The sequence below is a fragment of the Vicugna pacos genome, chromosome 8 (genome assembly GCF_048564905.1).
Source record: "Vicugna pacos chromosome 8, VicPac4, whole genome shotgun sequence".
Taxonomy (NCBI): domain Eukaryota; kingdom Metazoa; phylum Chordata; class Mammalia; order Artiodactyla; family Camelidae; genus Vicugna; species Vicugna pacos.
This window is the reverse complement of record NC_132994.1, coordinates 4982125-4998748: the sequence shown is the minus strand read 5'-3', so window position 1 is coordinate 4998748 and position 16624 is coordinate 4982125. Positions and strand designations below refer to the sequence as shown.

Here is a 16624-nt window from a genome sequence, read left to right as displayed (position 1 = left end):
TAGTCTAGACACAAAATGATAAGAACCCAAACTAAGACTGCAGGAAAGAAGGACAGGAATGATGGGAAGGACATTAACAATCAGACAAGATCTCAACTCAGGCAAAGCTGGGCCTCATTCATATTTAAATAAGAGTCAGAGATAACTTGGGGCTTATAAGTTTCTGAAAACATTAGAATATGGTGGTCTGCATCTATCTGAATTTGACTTTCACACAACGTTCAAGTCTATACATTCTGTCACATCCTTCATCTTTTTTTTTTTGGATCTAAATTTGGTCCTTCACACCTCAGTTGACTAAGAATGATTTTAAGCTATCACTTGACAGCAGTGCCCTAGTTGTTTCAGGATTTTTTGGAAGAATATGCTTGACCTTCTAAAGTATTTTTCAGAAATCTTTATGTATGAAAGTAAGTGGATCCTTTTAAGAGAAGTACGGAAAAAAACCCAACAAACAAACAAAAAAAGACCAAATTCAAAAGAATTCGTTTAGACAATTAGATTTATATAAAATTAGATTTTGATCTGACAGAACATTTAATTTGAAATTCATAGATTAATTTGGGGTCTAGTTTCTATGAAACACTACAAGTGATTTTTCAACCTTCTCTTTGGAACCTGAGAAATGACTTGTAGTCTGTTAACTGAGCTTAGAAGCTCGTCTCAGAATTTTCCAAAGGAACTGGAGGTTCTGGGTCAGGGCAGGATGGCTAGGCTAGCACAAGATAACTAGAATCTTGAATACTAGCCAGTCGACCTCTCAATTTCATTAAATTTTTATTGAAAAATCTCTAAGCAGCAGACATTTTGATCTCACTTCATACTCAAGGAGATTAAGGTCTCTACAATTTAGGTGATTTGGCCAAGATCTCAAGCTAGTAAACAGCAGAGCTGAGATTCAACCCAGTTATGTTTTATGGCATATGTTTTATATGTTTAGTGGCAGCATAGAACTGCCTCCTGAGAAATTACCTGGGAAGTAGATTACTTGGAAAGTAGAAATTCATTTGTGTAGCTTTGCATGGTAGACATCACCAGTTCTCTGTGGTATATATGTTCTGTTGCAAAACACTTCACCACTACATTTCAGTGGTCTGAGAACAAAAAGATCGCAGTGGTTATGATAAAGAAAAGAGAAAAAGAAACAAATATATTAAGTCTCAACAGATCAGTAACATTTAACAGAAACATTTAATAGCATAATATGAATCATGCAAAAAAAATTTCCATCCAATAAGATGGGTTGCACTTTTTTTTCCCTTGAGTTTAATCATTGTTAATTGATTTATTTGTTGTTTATTTAAGTACTGCAATTTTGTAGAATCCTGCCAATCCTTCTTTTGTGCTTTTTAAAATTTTATTTTGAGTCCTCTCCATTCTTGTATCCAAGTGTATGACGTAATCAAGCAGACCCATGCAGCATTTAGGGACTCAAAAAATGCTCTAAAACCTTTGGACGAGCTGACTGTTCAATCATGTTAACAATCACTTTGGTCAAAGTGAATGCAAATTTTTGTATGCCTCCAAATAACTTGTTCGAGTGTCTAACTTTATAAATTATTTTAAATCATCACTAGGACACAGTATGTCTTTCTTGTTTTAAACATTGGAAAAGGATATATTTTAAATGTACCACCTTTACAGTCACAGATTGTTGATCAAGTTGTTAAATTCTGGTTAAACATCGAGCACTTGTTAGAGTCAACTAACTCAGCAATCGTGTCCACTTTGGCAGTTCCAAATAGATCTGTAGAGAGAGGCCATGGTTCAAACTCTGCAAATTGTAAGTGAGGCTCAGTAACTAAAGCCATTCATTCCTTCATCCAGTGAGTAAGCATTTACCTCAAGCCTGAGCTTGTGAGGGTTGAAGATGCTGAAGATGCAATAATTAGCAAAACTTTCAAGGACTGTAGTGAAGGAGACGGATACCTACTCTGATAACTAATGAGTCTTCTTAATATCCATGTGCTAGAAATACTCACTGAGTTTATAATAACAATGTGTAAAAGACATGTGCTTGGTTTTGCTCAACAAGCACCTAGCCCGTGAAATGAATATACCAACCCCAAGACAGTCTTTCATATAATATGAAAAATTCTCTGTGCATCCATGTAGTATCATAGATAATTTAGAAAATACCAGTTTGTCATTCAAAGCACCTGTTTAACAGTGATACACAAAGAGGGACGTAGGTGTAGATACAGAGAAGACATAAATCCACTAGTTAGACAGACTGCGTAATTTTGAAAAGCCCATAGGTACTGATAAAAATATAATAACATATTATCATGTTTACATGTTTTAATATTATTCGCTAGCTTCATTGTGCTGCTTAATCTTGTGCTATTCAAAATCTCATGGATAACTTAAGAAAAAATATGTGTTCAGACTCTTGTAGACTAGGTTGGAATTATCACGTTTATTTATCTGGAGATACTCATCTGGTCAGAGGTTAACTTCGGAGACTTTGGAAGGTAATATTTCTTTAAATTAAAAAGAGTAAAATCATTTGTATATTTTCCAGTATCTACAAACAAAGGTGAGTCAAAAATTTAATTAAACCAAACCAAAGAATGGATACCAGCTGTAAACAATTAAGAAGGATAACCAGTGGACATTGGTCCAATGTCAGGTACATTGGACCAAACTCTTTTCCTATGTAAGTATTTTGAACATTATCACATAAATTCTGAGCAATGTAATACAATCAGTGAACCTTATCGTTTGGGAAAACAGCCAAGATTCATTATTGAATCATTTCTTTTTCCACCAACATGAAGACTCATGTTCAAATTATGCATCTTCTGCATAAATATTTAAAGCAAGGTTGTATTAACTAGGTCTTAAAGCTGACAGTTGAATAAAGCAGAATTTGCTGTATTGGAATTAGGACATCTAGAAAAAAACAAAACAAAATGTAATGGAAAAAAATGGTGCGGGCAAAACAGCAGATAATTTGAATGTGGCAGTGGAAAGTCCACTCATGGCATAACACTGATAAGTCTTATTCATATTTTATTTGCTAGCTCGTGATAAAGTTTTATATTTTTAAATTGGCACAAAGAATATGAAACCGATTTAATTTCATATATTTTCAATAGTCTAAAAATATTTTTCAAATTTGTGTTCATCCCGCCTGCCTCACCCACCTTGCATTCTGGGAACTAACACCACTATTATGCAGGATGTCTCTTATTAGGACCTCAGGTAAAGGGTATTTCCAACACTTTGCTTGTGGAGGGAAAGATAAATGTTCCAAAGTTATCATTTGGGAAAGTAGAAGTCTGTGTCTCATTATCACTCATTTGAGGTGTACTAGTGAAGGAGCAGGTGAATGGTCAAAGAAGGAGTGTTACTAAGGAAATGTATGTTTCTTTGACTTTATATTCAAGTAGAGATGAAAACATCCATTTTTTTAAAAATGTCTCCCCTCTTTTAGGGGATTAAATTAGCTTGCTCTGCTTCACCTGCCATTAGGTCCTAGCGGATCCCAGCCAATTGTGTGGTTAATGAGGAAAATACCCATGGCTGTTAGATTTCGATAAGTGTTTTCATATTTGTGCGTTTGTGCTCTGCACCATTCTCCTAAGCCAGCTGTCTTTCTGAGTCATGTCCCTGCCCCATCTTCTCAGATGTGACATAGCACATTTTAAACAGAGGGGAAAAAAAACCCTGCAATGATATTTGAAAAATGAAAGAGTTTTTGCATTAAATATTTAACATCATGTAAATCAATGCCTTGTCTTAAATTATTTAAAAAGTCACATGAAGCCAATTAGAAGATATATGAAATATTCTGATTATTTAAACCAAAAGAGTAATGGACAAAATTCTCTTTTGTTGTTTTGCACATAGCATACTGTGGACCAGAATTTACAATGCACATATATAGCTTGTATGTGACAGCATTTAATGGGCACAGAAAGACCTATTAAAGCAAAATTATCTTGCACAAACCTACTAGGGCATCTGAAACATCTCGCATCAAGTTGATTTCTTTACGGTAAGACATTGCTAGCTGAAGTTGAATGTTAAAATCAAATTTCTTATCTAGGAAAGTTATACAACCAAACAGCTGCTGATTTATATTAGTTTTATACCATACACCTATATCTTAGCTGTGACCAGGGCCCTAAAGAAGCAGGATAAATGGCAGATAAAGGTTAATATTAGGCAAATATTGAGCCATGGGACATTGTCTAGAGCAAAATTCTGCAGTGGAAGGCTTTGATATGACAGAGTGAGCATTAAACACTTCACCAGGACACCTTAATGGGGAAAGGGAAGGAGAGCCCCCACTGTGAACTGGACTAGGGCTGCCACACTGTCAACCAGTTCATGTCTCAAAAGTTGTTCTCTCCATGTGACAGATGAGGATACTGACGTTCAGGGAAATTGACAAAGCAAATCAGTAACAGAGGCAAAAAAAAGAGGTACTGGTCATAGGAATTCACCATGCCTAGGATTAAACAAGAATGATTCTAATTATTAATGAGAAAGGAAGGAAAGAACAAAGAAAGAAAGGAAGGAGGGAAAGAAAGAAGGGAACAAAGGAAGGGAAGGAGAGAGACAGAGGGAGAGAACTTTTTAAGGAAAAGGACTAAATAAGTAGCCAATTATTGACTTTGCACATGCAGCAAAGGCTTCCAATATCATACATAATAACGATGACTGTGATCATGATCATGATGAAAGGGCATCAAAAGCATCAAAACCAGATGCCATAAAAAAGAACAAAATAATGCCATTTGCCGCAACATGGATGGACCTGGAGATTGTCACACTGAGTGAATCAAGTCAGAAAGAGAAAGAGAAATACTATATGGTATCACTTATATGTGGAAACTCAAAATATGACACAAATGAACTTATTTACAAAGCAGAAACAGACCCACAGGCATAGAAAGCAAACTTAAGAGTCACCAGGGAAGAAAGTGGGTGGGAAGGGATAAATTTGAATTTCGAGATTTGCAGACACTAACTACTATATATAAAATAGATAAACAAGTTTTCCTGTATAGCACAGGGAATGACATTCAATATCTTTTAGTAACCAATAATGAAAAGGAATATGAAAAGGCATATATGTATGTGTATGTATGACTGAAACATTATGCTGTACACCAGAAATTGACACAACATTGTAAACTGACTATACTTCAACTTAAAAAAGAGAAAAAATAGACTGTGAGAGTAAATTTGGGTTGTCAGCTGACCTTAAGGTATTAGCAAATATCTTGAAATTAGGGACAGTGTCGTCTGCCATCCTCTGAGCCTTCTCGTGAGAAGATGACTATTCTGTCCCAGTGGTCCTTAAACTCTCCTATATTTTATATATATATATATATATATAGACATGCTTAAACTCTTATATATATATATATATATATATATATATATATATATATATACCCCTGACTAAATTCATTGACTCTAAAAATTTTCAATTCTCTTTACGGAGTCAACTCTTTGAAGTGACTTTTTATTTTCTCTTTCATCAAGGCCCCCAGAGCTTGCTTCTTCATTGGAAGTGGTTTAAGTGATTGGCAGGTCTGGAGACACTAGACCAACTCCCACAGAATCCTCTCTTTGTATAGGAAATACAATAAACGTCTGTTTACAGGGCATGGTTAGGAATTGTGATAGCTTGGTTAATTGTATATTCAAGTTAGCTGAGGAGTTGTAAGACCGGGGAGAATTAACAGATGGTTATAAAAATGTAGTGTGTGTATAAAACCTATTAGTCCCGGGCTTACCACTTCTTTTCATTCATTTTTAATAGATTCATGGAAATCTTTCTCGACACTGGGTAAATTAAGCAACTGGCATTCAGATATTGTTAATACAGCTGAGGAGATGGAAGGCATAACTTATATTTAATTGCATTTTTGGGGATGTGAACTTTTTAAGGTTTTCATGTTTATTAAGCTGCCGTAATTACTGATTTCTTACCCATGAAATGAATCAGTGGCTATTGTGTTGTCAAATTGGCCAAAGCATTTGTTTGTTTGTTTTGTTGTTGTTGTTCAGAAGATCTGAGGTTGTGGTATTCAGAGTCTGTCTACAGGAACAACTTTCACATTCAATAATATCATATCATTTTTCCCCCAATACCATAGCTAACCACCTCGATAATGAAGCTGTAGACGAATGCTGTATGTCAGCTTCTTTATTTCAGCTACAGTTACAAGGAGCTGCTTGTCACATACAATCAGCATTCTGTGAGGCTCTTGTTTCATTATTTGACTGTATAATACACACATCTGTAGAGTGAGTTCTGTTCAGTTACCTGGGGTCATTTTCATTCATGGGTATTTCACAGACCAGCCATCTCTAAATGCCCGGGGTCCTTGGAAACTCGACTGTAAACTGTTCGTTAAAATTTCAATTATTTCACACCTAGCAGCATATACCATAGGCTGGATATCCAGGGCAGAAATTGCAGAGCCCTCTAAAATGCCGGAGTCCTCAGTTCTGGGCAGCACTTTGAGCAGAGGCCAACCTGAGTGATTTCCCCCTGCTTCAGGGAAAAGCAAGAATGTGGCTGTGAAGCTACTCAGTTCCTGATCTTCCGGTTGAAGGACCGCAGTGTAGTTATTTGTGGCAGATGAGAGCTGGGATCTCTTCAGCACCAAAAACCTTTCCACAGACTTGTGCAAAGTAAAGTTAGGAGACTGGACAATTGTCACATTTCTGTATTTCTTTATCCATAGTTGGGCTCATTTTGTAAATATTGGAATTACAGGTAAGGAGATACCTATTTCCTGATCAAAACACTCTGGAAGTAAGTATAGAAATAGCATAACAAAATGGGTACAACTCAGTGGTAGAGAATGTTCTTGGCATGCATGAGGTCCTGGGTTCAATCTCCTGTACCTCCAAAAATGTTCAAAAAAAAAAAAGAAATAGTGTAACAGATGAGCAGATGAGGTGGGTTATCTTGTGAGTCAATTTAAGTACAGGTTCCTCATATTTTCATTTGATGCATCAAAGACTGGGGACTCAAGAATCTTCTTTAATGTTTTCCATAAATATCTTAGAACAGATTTCTTCTAAATCAGTGGTTCTTAGCCTTTCTTGGATTTATTCCACAATATTCTATAAAGTTACATAAGCCCTCTCTTGAGACAAATATACATACAAAGATATTTTAAAAACATTGGTTCCATTTCAAAGGGTTCAAGCAACAATCAAATCTCTTCTAGGTATCCACAAACTCAAGATTGGCAACCCCCCACAGGAGAAAAGGAGAAAAGTTGTCAGCATTGATGACGAATTAGATCAGAAGAAGAAACAGCTCTCACTGCCGTTGTCTGGGGGAGTCGGATGCATGTTCCCCCACATCCAGGAGGAGAGGCCAGCTTATACAACCACTTAAACATTTGCTTCACTTCCGAACTAAATGTTCTCATACATGTTGAAGGAATTGAAAGTACTCAGCTGAAATCTGGTAAAGAACAGTCATCTGAAACAGTTTTATTCAGTACTTGCTCAAAATTTTCTCCAGTTAACGTTTCAGAATTATTGATTCATATTGTTCGCAGGCAAAGTATTTTGAAGAGCAAGAATTTTGTTTCAGACTTTTGGATACAAAGAACATATCAGAGGTCACTGTACTTCGATCATGGAAGAATTGTAAAGGACAGTTCAGTCTGTAAGAACAGACATGCAGTGCATTTCAGGGTGTGCTCTGTCTTCTTATTTCTGCGCAGGGTGAGAGAGAAGCTTCTTTCATGCTTCCATTTTCTCTACGCTCCTCAATGCAAATAGTGCACATTTCACACGCTCTGTTGGTATTGCTTAACTGCAGGGAGAAAATCATCGCTGTCCTGAAAAAGGAAGCCCTGGGGCATCTCTCAGCTGAGCCAACTAAGGTGACGGAAAGGATATCCCAAGAGAGAGTGCCTTTGTCCCTCTCAGGAAGACCAGAGCCGTCCTGGGAGCAGTCACGCATAAATAGTGAACGCTGGGTCTACGTCCTCATTTGGGTACCTCACCCTCTGGCCCCTCCCTCAGAATTTTTAGATGTAACCTTACTGCCCACCTGCCCCCACACACCTTATGTGTCACATTAAAACTGACCATTCTTTGTCTTCTCCGAATTCCGTCTTTGAGGAACCACCCCTCTATCACAGCATCCTGGACTCATCCTCTTCACGATCCCTGCCCGTGGGTAAGTATGGATCCCAAACCTGGCCAATCAGACAGCACTATCAATCAGACTATCCTGTCTTCCTGGACATAGTTATCATTTAAGGGAAGGGCACCTGCTCCAAGCCATGCTAACCAGAATCTCTCCCATAATTTTGTCACTCTTGGGGGAAATGTTTCTGTTCAATGGGATCCGGATATGTTTGGATGATCTAAGAGGGCACTAAAAACCTTTGGTAATGAGGACAAATAATATTTTAATAAACCAAAATGATTATCCTCCAAAAAATCCATACTTAGGAAAATATTAAAATTGTAAAGACAGAGCCAGACCCAAACCCCTGTTATGTACTTCCAGCCGGAAAAAGAAACTAGAAACCCCATTGTTAAGAGTCATGCATCCTCATGCAGCCAGGAGGTAAGGGATAGGTTGGTGGCCTCACTGCCCCAGAATGACACAATGAGATGGGTTGCTAAGAGACAGAAACTACCAGAATGAAGTTCCGATTTAAGATGACACTCCACAAGCTTAGACACTGGTCACCAGTCCCAGGAGGAAGCAGTGAGCAGTCAAACAAAAGTCAGTGGAGGGTTGAAGAGCATTATTTTGTCAGAGAAACGTTAACCCTAGCAACTTTTCAATGCCTAGAGCAATTGAAACATCTGAGTTTACACTAAAAGGAAGTTATCTACCCAAAGCCATGCTGTGCCAAAAATAGGACTACTCCAATAATCTTCTCAGATGCAGCCAAGGAGGAAAATGGACAGGGGACATCCTACAAGAGGACACAGAGCCAGGATGACTGAGAAATTGACTCAACTGCCCTAAAACAATGGCCTCTAGTTTCTGTCCAATAGGAACCATATGTGCTGTGGCTCAAAGGTCAATGTATGTTGCTTGTTCTCTTCTTTTTCATAAGAAAGTGTTTAATCAATGTGTTTATCCCATTCTACCCACTTCATTTTGGACTTAATACTTGGGGACTATTTATATTTTTCATGTAGCTGCATATTATAAATTTATTTAAAGCAGTATCCAGACTGAACAAGAATTAGATCACCCAAGTTTCCTGACCTTAGAGTTGGGTGTGAAAATTGAAGAAGACTTTGGATTATCAACCTTTGGGGAGAAGTATTATGTGCAAGAAATTGTGTTATGTTAGAACTGGCATGTTTTAAAAATACATGTATGAGAAGAAAATGTTTGTGGGCTACTATGGGGTAACCCTAATGGACATTCAATTTTTCTATCTAGATTGCCTTCCATGGGGGCTGAATTCTCTTAGGATTGCATGGTAATCCTACTCAGTCGGTGTTCTTATGCAATCGACTTTATCTTTTCTCTCTTCACGCCCTAGTTTACTCCTCTCCCCAGAACTGAGCCTAGCACCCAGGCCTGGACAACCAAAACGGTCCACCCTCTTGCTGAATCTCTTCCTCCCATCCCAACCCTCCAGTTTAAGCTGTGTTTCAGTCCTGACTAGCACACTCGTATTATTTCATCTGCCATCTTCATTGGCCTCCTTGTGAGGCAAATAATTAATGTCATACATTCAACTCTTAAAAGAAAATAAAGTTAACTAAAGAGGTATGTCCTCTGTATCTACTCCAGTCACAAAATACATCTCCACTTCTCAGTGACCAGAACAGACAATTTTCTACTTTAAAAAAAAAGAAGAAGCTAATTTATCCAAATATAGAAGCATCATGCAAAGAAATAGAGGAAAACAGCTCCAGTGGTTTCTTATACATTGTACAAGTAGTTCACAACTATTGTGTCCCAGGAACTACTCCATAGAAACTACTATAATCATCATAATTTTATAGGTGACAGTCATGATGCATGAGGCGTTTAGGTTATCTGTACAAAGTTACGTAGCCATTAAAAGGCAGAGTTGGAATTCAGACCTAGACAGCCCAGATACGGAGACCAGGCACGAACCCCTTCATAGATGCCACTTACTCATAGCAGGAGTGAGCAAAGCCTCGTGGGATCAGAGTGAATTGACCCATCCCACTCAGACTAACAATGAACCTGGACATGAGAGGAAAGACATTCTTAGTGGAAGGGTCTCTTTGTAATTCATGCAACACACAGGGGAATGTTATTTGCGCCTAAAAATCCTGTCCTCACATGCATGAGTATACATTGGCCGTGTTGGTATGAGTTCTACCTCCACTTCAAAAAGAGAGCAGTGACCACTATTTTCTGTTTCTTTTGTTCTTCCTTCTTCACAAACCTTCTCCCAGATATGCACATAAATACTGCTTCAGCACATTTCAGCAAAGATTGCCCCGACCCCCCTCTTCTGCCACTTGCTGTTTAAGTATGTTCGACCATGTGCCCCATCGACCTTATTTTTCCATTACTTGCCAAATGAAAGCTACTCGCCATAAGCGCTTTATTTTCACTGTGCTTCCAGCTAAATTCCGTACAGTAAAACAAATCAAGCAGATGGCAGACTTAAATGTTAACCATAAGGAAAAAAAGCATGAAGAAATCTTGAAATAAATTAGAATATAGGATAGAATATTTTGAAATAGGATGACTCAGAGGTTAAAGTCACAGAGAATTTGAGACAACTCAGCTTCCTTAAAGATAGACGAGTGATTCAGGACAGTAACTGGAAGCGCCCTTCCAGGATAAGGGTGTCTCTGTAATGCTGAATTCCCAAATCAGGCAAAGCCTTACACTGTGGGTTTCCTGCTTCATGAGGGCATGCACACAACCAGTGCTTTTTTGTTTCTTTTTTTCTTTTCAGAGTAATATGTTCACCATCTCCATCAGCATGGGGAAGGTACAAAGGACAGTGGTTTTTGTGGTTTAATATGAGTGATACCCACAGACAGTCCAAATTAAAAAGAAAATAGATTCTCATCTGCTCTCCATTACCCGTGTCCCCAAATTTTACTACCAGGGAACAAGCATTCACTGGAAAAATTTGAGTTCCGTTAAAATGCATATTTTCCTGGGGGCGTTCAATCACATGAGTCATTTTCAATGATGAGTAAACAAAATCTGCAGATTACTTCCAAAGAACTGGTTTAAGTAGGAAGAAAGAAGAAAAAGAAAGAAGCATGAGGCAATGAGGGATCTGGATTAAGGAAGAAATAGGCTTAAAACTAAAATTTCTAAGATAAAAGAGTTCTGAAGTCAACATATTGTCTCATAAAATACTTCTCCAGGGCTCATCTTAAGTTGTATCTGCTTAAAGATATTTTGTTTAAAGAGAAACAGTCCCGTTTTGATCCCATTTAAAGAGGAAAGATGTAAAAAGAAGGGGAAAGCAAAGAAACCAACAGGTATTAAATGTTCATTACGTACTAGGTATTTTATCCTTTCTAATCTTCACAACTCTCTGAGATATTTTTATGAATCTACTTCACAGATGAAGAAAATGTGTCTCAGAAATGTCACTTTACTTGACAGAAGTCACACATCTAATAAAGGGTACAGAGATAAAAATCTGGCTCCAATCTACCTGCAGACCTTGAGTTCTCTCCACACAGCAAATGGCCATGGCGCTCTCGTTTCAAGTTTCCTAATTGCATAGTAACATTTTAAAGTCATTAAACAGGAATTATAGATCATGTCATTCCATAAATAAAGACGCTAAACATATTTATGTCAACAGGATATGACTAATATCTTTGTGTGTTATCAAGAAGGGGTATAAGAAAAAGAAGAAAGGATGACTGTAAGGAAGGAGTGATACAGGAGAAAAATGTGGGTGGTGAGGATGGCCATGTCCCAGGCTCAGTTGAGTCCCTGGGATGTGTCCTGCCAAATATGGGTCCTTGGTTTTGTGCAGGAAAGAATTCAAGAGTGAGCGATAGTTGAGTAAAAGTAGATTTGTTCATAGAGACACGTACTTCGCAGACAGAGTGCGGGCTGTCTCAGAGGGGAGAGAGGCCATGAGGTGTAGGGGTTGTTAGTGTTTGTGGGTTCAGTAGCTTCATATGCTAACAAGTGGGATGATTATTCTAACTGCTTTTGGGGAAGGGCCTAGCATTCCCAGAGAATTGGACCACTACCCACTTTTTGACTTTTTATGTTTAGCCTCAGAACTGTCATGGCGCCTGTGAGAGTGTCATTTATCATGTTAATGTATTACAGTGAGCGAATAATGAAAGTCAAGATCTACTGGCAGTCAAATCTCCTGCCATCTTGGGCCTCAAGGCCTACTGGGAGTTGAATCTTCCACCATCTTGGTGTTACTTGCTCTGTCATTTCTTGAATGGCTGTGCCCTGCCTCCTTTCTTCCTGTCTCAGGAACACAGAGTCAACTTGAGCTGACACGATTTTACCTGCATCCCACCAGGATCTACTTGTGTGCTCGTGGAATTTCCACAGAGCCAAGACTCACTCACTTCTGACCATATTAATCAAAAGATATAAAGTGAAAGTTTGAATAAAGATTTTTAAACTCGATCAAGATAATTTAGTGGTAAATAAAGGAAAACCAAAATTCAGTGAAGCCTCTTAAGACAATATCTGCTAGAATTTAATTTTCACAGAATTGAGATTCAGGCATGTGTTACTCAGTCTTCTCTGTGGTTAACAACTCCTGATCTACTCTTGATAGCCAGTGATTAGGTTCTTGTCTTATCACAGAAAGAATTCAGAGATGAGACATGGATGTTAAGAAAGCAAAGTGGGGATTTGTTAAGAGTTGGATAGTACACTCTCAAGGGGAGAGCGGGCAGGCTCAGGTGAGCAGCTGCCCTGAGTTTCTTTGGCAAGTTGGTTACACAGGTTCTAAGAATGAATGGGTAGAATATTCACTGAGGAGGGAAGAGTTTGGGGTCATAGTCCCTGATTTTTATCTCCCTCCACCTTCCCAAAGGGAGGAGGGATTTTTGTCCTTATTTACTCTGGATCAGAAGTGTCATGGCCTCAGTGCATGATGGGTACTTCTAATCGGCAGGGCTAATTTTATTGAAATGAGAACATAATGAGCAAGAGGTTACTTTTGGACCCTGGAGATTCCAGCTGTTTTTCACCTTTCTTTGTCAGCCTCCAGGACACTTGCTACCTGAAAAATATGTGATTTCTTTTCAGTCCTAAAGTTCCTACTTGTCTGTGATTGCCCGAGGACCCCCTTTGTTTACATGGTATATGGTTTCCTGTATTTGGCCTGGGTCCCTCCTTTCTTGCCCATTCCTACCATTTGTCCTGGGTCCTCCTTTGCTCATCATATCTAGCCTTCTACCTGCTCTAACACTCTGAGCCCAAGCAAGAAACAGTGTACAACTAGACTGTTCTCCTTCTGGGGCTCAGACTTTGGGTGGAGCATGAAGCACTGTCTTTGAGGTATAATTTACAAAGAAAACCTGCTTGGGCACGTTCAAGTAAATGAAGAGCTACCTTCTAAGTGTTTATATCACAGGAGAAAAGGTTCTAATAATTTAGATTAACTGCAGAAATGTCTCCAGAAGGTTGGATTAAAATAAAAGCATCTATAAAAGCCAGGAGGGAAAAGCCACGTGAACAAGCCACACAGAACTAAAACTGCTTCCTCCGGGAGTCTGTGAAGGACACATCTAAAATACACTTGTGACGAAAGTGTAATTCCTTAGTATGCTTGAGGACCTTTGAAAAGCCAAAGCCACAAATCCCAAGAAACCGTATTTTGTCTCTAATAGCATGCGTTAATATCGGTATCACCAAAGTAGGTGAAACAATAGGCTTATTAGACTCAACATTTTCCTAAATTTTATGTATTCCCAGGAGCAGCAGTACTTTTTTTTGGAAATATAAGTATATTTCTGAATTTATTATCTAATAAAATATCAAACTTTTATTAAAAAGTACATGATCTTTTCAGAAAAAGCGGACATTTTCCACGAGGTATCTATCGCCAACTGTCATCATTTCAGAGCCAATTGAGAGAAGACTCCTTCTGTGGACAGTGCCTCCCCATCTTCTTTAGTCTCTTCGCTGTTCAGTCTCTCCTCCCTACTTGTCCCACCAGCAGGTAGGCACAAAGGTAGTCAGAATTACACATGGATGTGTGCAGCTAAGGCCAACTGTTCTAAACCACTGACTCTGCCAACTCACTATATTTTAAGTAAATATGTATTTCTAAACAGAAAGCAGAAGAGGCTGCTAACCACACTGGAGACTGAAGTTTTGTTCTTAGAAGTCAGCCTTGGGATAGAGCCACCAACAGGACCTGGTGGGTGGGACCAGATGCAGATGCAGATGGAGCGGTGGGTGCCCTGATTCCTTAAACTCTGACCGAGATAGCTAGATACTCCATGCTAAAATGCTTAGGAAGCACCAACCTTCTAACAGAAATAGTCCAATTCAATACTTCACATGTTCTAATTGTTCGATAAATTTCTGGCTTCCTTTGTTGATTGTTTTCAATGCTAGAATTTACAGGAAACCACAAAGGAGCTTCTACTTTGAACTTAATTCTGAGCAACAAGAAGGGACAGACTGATGAGTGGAAAGGACAGGAGAATTTGAAGAAAATGCCACTGTCCTTTTATCATTGCACATAGCATGCATTTTAAAGACAAGTAACTTCAGCTATTAGATAGAATGTTTCTCTTCTTCTTGAACGTGATAAAAACTTTTTAACTCCTATTTTAACTCCTCACTGAACAGCTTACTGTCACCTTTCCCAACTCCCTTCTCTTTCTTTTTTGTCATGTGAAAATTTAGTTCCAGATGTTTATACAGGAGAAAGATTTTTTTCTTTGTTTCTTTTTTTTTTTTAAATTGAAGTATAGCTGATTTACAAAGTTGTGTTAGTTTCAGGTGTACAACACAGTGATTCAGTTATACATATATATAAGTCTATTATTTTCCAGCTTCTTTTCCATTATAGGTTATTATAAGATATTGAATGTAGTTCTCTGTGCTATACAGTAGACCCTTGCTGGTTATTTATTTTATATATGTTAATTCTAAACTCGTAATTTCTCTCTCTTCTTTCCTCTTTGGTAACTATAAGTTTGTTTTCTATGTCTAGGAGCCTGTTTCTGTTTTGTAAATAAGTTCATTTGCATCATATTTTTAGACTCCACACGAAAGTGATGTCATAAGATGTTTGTCTTTCTCTGACTTTCTTCACTTAGTATGATAATCTCTAAGTTTATCCATGTTGCTGCAAATGGCAACAAAAATGTCTTTTCTGATGCCCTATATTGAGTTACATGCAGTAATATATTCATTATTTACTCACTACAAATTTTTGTTGTTGTTCTCTCTTTAACAACCAATTTTATTTATCTATATTCCCCTTTCTTTTTGCTAAAACACTCCCCTTTAAAAATATTTTAGAGATGATCTGTGAAACACGAACTCTTAGTCTCTATCTAAAACTGTCTTTATTTTTCCTGAACCTGTAATGAAATTAGCCAGTACAGAATTCTAAGTTGTCAGTTGCTCTGCCTCAGCACCGTCTTAAGGGATGTATTGTTGTTGATAAGAAGTTTTCTGTAAATTTAACTTTCTATTTTGACGGTGCAAATTCACCTTTACCTATGTTTTTAAAGATTTTCATTTCCTCGATGTTTGAGGTTTCTCTGTGATGTGTATCCCTGCCTCTGGTGTCACAATCCTCTCCCACACAGAAAGATCTGCCTAAAATACAGTATGGTTACATAATGACATTACTTATCCTTCCCCTCCCTTGCCCCTCACTACCCACAGGAGAAAATCCATGTTTCTTAGGAAAACATGCTGTTTCATGCCAAGCTCCACAGCCTCATCTCTCACCATTCCAGGTCTCACACCTTCTGCCCCAGACACATAAAACTACTTTTATTTCAATGAACATACCATGTTGGTTTTTGCTTCTCAGCCTTTATTCATTCTATTCTTTCTGCTTTAACTTGATTAGAATCTAAATACAATTTTCATGGAAGTGTACATGTAAGATCAACAAGAAAAGGTAGATGAGACCAAACTGGCGTATACAGTTGGCATTGCCCATTTCAAATAAAATAGCCCAGTTGGAAGTTTATGAGACTTTTTTGGCATTGTTATTTGGGGACAAGCAAATCAGTGCTTCAAAGATCCAATGGATATGATTCTCTCCTCACTATTATTGAGAAAGATAATAGCATTTTATCTGGTCTCTGAGGGTTTTTAAATCTCTTTCTTTGATATCTGTTTCCTTTATTTATTTGTTCACTCACTTATTCAGCAAATACTTGGCATCTAGTAAGTCCTAGGTCAGTTCTCAGGCACTGTGTGTCCAATTGTAAGCCAATCACAGAACTAAGACTAATCCTTGAGAATATGGATTGGAAATGCAGGTAAATGTGCCATAATGATAGGATGTAATGGTCTAACAAGGAAAGTACAGAGGTTATGAGAATAGTTCTTCAACAAGGGTTTGTTGCTCATCTCACAAGAGCTGAGTAACACTGGATACATTGAAGGGGCACCTATTATAGTCTGATGTGTATGAGGAAAGACGTGCTTGAGGAAATTGTGTTAAAAATTGCGCCTAAA

General features: G+C 38.0%; 1 long non-coding RNA gene across 2 annotated transcripts; it reads right to left on the bottom strand.

The window, feature by feature from the left end:
• Positions 1-1014: 1014 nt before the first annotated feature.
• Positions 1015-8569, bottom strand: LOC140697815 (uncharacterized). 2 transcript variants are annotated; one of them, XR_012075166.1, is made up of 3 exons: positions 8504-8569; positions 8083-8192; positions 1015-1094 (listed from the first exon to the last, which is right to left on the bottom strand). It is a non-coding gene; the product is annotated as an uncharacterized lncRNA (long non-coding RNA). The 2 variants fall into 2 exon arrangements; XR_012075165.1 differs by lacking the exon at positions 1015-1094 and adding an exon at positions 7423-7804.
• Between the last annotated feature and the right edge of the window lie 8055 nt (positions 8570-16624).